The sequence below is a fragment of the Anopheles funestus genome (assembly GCF_943734845.2).
Source record: "Anopheles funestus chromosome X unlocalized genomic scaffold, idAnoFuneDA-416_04 X_unloc_53, whole genome shotgun sequence".
Lineage (NCBI taxonomy): Eukaryota > Metazoa > Arthropoda > Insecta > Diptera > Culicidae > Anopheles > Anopheles funestus.
The window spans coordinates 40,001-43,747 of NW_026045180.1; the positions used below are offsets into that span (position 1 = coordinate 40,001).

The 3,747-nt window shown below is 55.1% G+C and overlaps 1 pseudogene; it reads left to right on the plus strand.

Annotated features, from left to right (window-relative positions):
- Window positions 1-2,613, plus strand: part of LOC125773791 (large subunit ribosomal RNA) — an 8,725-nt pseudogene extending 6,112 nt beyond the window's left edge.
- Window positions 2,614-3,747: the final 1,134 nt, after the last annotated feature.

Sequence of the window (3,747 nt, forward strand, 5' to 3'; positions counted from 1 at the left end):
CAGATCGTTGGCTATCCGCTCCAACACGACACGGTCAGTCTCAGGTGGCACGAAGCAGCCACGAAGACGAGACATGACCACCCGATAACCGGCCCCAAACTCGTTGGTTTCCGCCTGTTGAATCAGCTCGTCGAGCTGCGCTCGCTTGCTGGCCCGGACAGCCTTCTCGACGGCTCTCCTTGCCGACCGATGATGTGCAGCCACGATGCTGCGCTCCTGCAGGTCGGTGGTATGAAGCATCCGCTCGTGCACGGCCGCACACTCCTCCCGAAGACGCAAGATCTCCGGAGTCCACCAGAAGAGGTCTCGATGGGGGTCACGATGCGACATGGTGACGCGCTCCATCGTGTCGTCGCATGCATCTAGCATGGCGTCGACCATCCCCTCCTGGCTGACGGCTCGTTCCGGAAAACCGGCCGTCTGGAGTGCGGCTGCGAATGCCTCCACCGAAAACTGCGTCATCTTCCATCTTCGGCCAGCGTGCCGAAACGTGGTGGATGACGAAGAGGACCCCTGTCCCCGCTGGCGATGCTGCTGCTGTTGTCGCTGCTGCCTCCCGTTCAGGTGACGATGCTGCTGCTGCAGGTGCTGCTGCTGCTGGTGCTGCTGCTGCTGGTGCTGCTGCTGTTGTCGTCGCTGCTGGTCGAGAGTTGGAGGCCCCACGGTGAAGAAAATGTACCGGTGGTCCGACGCCGTATAGTGGCACGAAGTGGTGTTCGCTGCCACCTCCCAAGTGTCTGGACGAGCAATGGATGCGCTCGCGAAAGACACATCCACGACACTGGGAGTGGCGACTCCGTTGCCCACGAACGTCGGGACCGATCCTTGGTTCAGGATCACAAGCCCAAGCTGCCGAATTGTGTCCAGCAGCTCTTCACCGCGCCGGGTGGTACGTTGGCTACCCCACTCCTCATTCCAGGCGTTGAAATCGCCTGCCAGGACGATGCGAGGGTGGGGTTGGGCCTCCAACTCCACCGCCTCCAGAAGTTGCTCGAACTCGCCGGCGTTGAGACGTGGAGGGGCGTAACAGCTGATGAAGACCACCCCTCCAATCTGCGCAGCAGCCAACCCGGGCATGGCACAGCGCCAGACCCGCTGGATTGGAAGGTGGCCGGTTGCCACCACAGCTGCTCTCCCCGACGAATCCACCGTCCAGTTACCGCTGCCCTCTGGAGGTCGATACACCTCTGACAGCAGCAGCACGTCGACCCGCTTCGTGCGGGCTGTTTGCAGGGCCAGATCCTGGGCAGTGCGTCCACCACCCAGGTTGACCTGCATCACCCTCACTACACCCGACACTGTTGACCTTGTCGGCACGATGAGTGGCCCACTCGATGGGGCCCCTGACAGACAATGCACTTAGCTGCCGACGTGCACTGACTAACGCGGTGGCCTACCTCGCCACACTGCAAACACTGACCCGTCCGGTCAGTTGAAGAGCGGCAGTCCCGCGCCAGGTGCCCCATCAGCAGGCAACGGAAGCAACGCTGACGGTCGAGCGGCTTCTTCGGCACTTCACGGATCCCGCTGACACATTGGCAGAGTGTCAGCTTCTGACCAATGAGACTCCGTGCCTTGGCCAGTGGAAGTCGAACTCGCGCTCGCTTAGTGCCATCACGGAGCTCCCAAAGCTCGACGTAAGTGATGCCAGCCGCTGACCCCAGCTTCTCCTCAATGGCAAGCTTCACGTCACTCTCTTTGGCCAGAGAGTCGACGTTGGTGATGAGAAGCTCACCCATCTCCGTCACCACTCGTGCCTCGCCATCCTCACCTAGCGCTAGCTGGATCCGGCGAGCCAGCTCCGCGCTATCGACGTTCTTCCGCAACGGTACAAGCAGATGACCTTGCACGGTCCGGCGCCCCATGCCGATGTCTGCCCTGACGTCCTGCAGCTCCTGAGATGTACGCAGCTTCACGTACATCTCTGTCCAGGTTTTGTCCGAACCTGGGACCACCGCAACAGGGATAACTGGCTTGTGGCCGCCAAGCGTTCATAGCGACGTGGCTTTTTGATCCTTCGATGTCGGCTCTTCCTATCATTGTAAAGCAAAATTTACCAAGCGTAGGATTGTTCACCCTTTCAAGGGAACGTGAGCTGGGTTTAGACCGTCGTGAGACAGGTTAGTTTTACCCTACTGGTGTGCATTGTTTGTCGCTATCTTAACGGAATTCCTGTGCAGTACGAGAGGAACCACAGGTACGGACCACTGGCTCAATACTAGTTCGAACGGACTATGGTATGACGCTACGTCCGCTGGATTATGCCTGAACGCCTCTAAGGTCGTATCCAATCCGAGCTGATAGCGCTTCTTATACCCATTAGGTGGTCGTAAGCTAGCGGGCCTAACAACCCTCCGAGAACCGTCCGTGCTGTCCATTGGCACACTGGCGTCTCATCCCCGCTTACTACTAGGCCGCAAAGGGCGGGTTCGCGCTGCACGTGTTAGTACCATACATGTTGGGAACACCGGTGGACGAGCTTGCCGACTGTGGATATCACTAGTTTCGACACCTACGACCGCCCGCAAACGACGGGACTACAGGCTGGGAGCTTCAAGTTGTAGAGATGCGTTCGCATCGATCCTCTCAGGCGACCCATGCTTGGTGGTTAGTGCTTGCGCGTGCGCGCCCCGTGTGTGCTGGAATTGGCCAACCAGTGCACATTGGTGGTGCGTACCGTGACTTGCACCATGTGACGAGAGTGTTGAAGAACACTGTGTGGTGACTCTATGCCTATGTGATGGGGTGCTTGTAACACACGACCGAACCGACGGCTCGTTGGATGGTCACGACAGTGTGGTGCAGGTGCGCCCATGTGTAACGAATACATTGAGTGCCGTTGGAGGTTAGCGGTTGGTTGGTTGCATGCTACAACTTCGCGTTGTACATGGGCTGGCCGCTGCGCTTCCTTCGGGTTGCCACTTGATGTTGATAGGGTTGATGTATTGTGTTCGTTGACTTTTGGTTCATTCCAAAAGTCTTCGGACTTAGATAATTTTACAAGTGTCGGCGCTCTCGGACCGAAAATAAGAAGACAACTAAGAAGAAAAAGAGAAAGAAGCTAATAGTGGAAAGTATTCTTCTTCAAAGAAGGAACAAAAATTTTACAAGTGTTGAAAAATTTCCTAAGTCCAAAAAATTTTCTAAGTCCAGAAAATTTTCTAAGTCCCACAAAATGGAACATGATGAAGAAGATACAGAAGTTGAAAATTTTTCTAAGTCCAAAAAATTTTCTAAGTCCAGAAAATTTTCTAAGTCCAAAGTGTTGGAACAATTTCCAAAGGCCCATAGGTTGCACTGAATTTTCCTAAGTTGGCCACAAGTACCCATGAGGTATCGAGAAGGTTCACCCGAAGGACATAATATGTCCCAAAGTACCGATAGAGCACCCACAAAGAGCACCCAATTGGCCTAAGTTGGCCAAAAGTACCGATAGAGTACCCACAAGTAGCACTGAGTTGGCCTAAGTTGGCCAAAAGTACCGATAGAGTACCCACAAATAGCACCGAATGGGCCTAAGTTGGCCAAAAGTACCGATAGAGTACCCACAAGAAGCACTGAGTTGGCCTAAGTTGGCCAAAAGTACCGATAGAGCACCCACAAGTAGCACCCAATTGGCCTAAGTTGGCCAAAAGTACCGATAGAGTACCCATAAGCAGCACCCAATTGGCCTAAGTTGGCCAAAAGTACCGATAGAGTACCCACAAATAGCACCGAATGGGCCTAAGTTGGCCAAAAGTACCGATA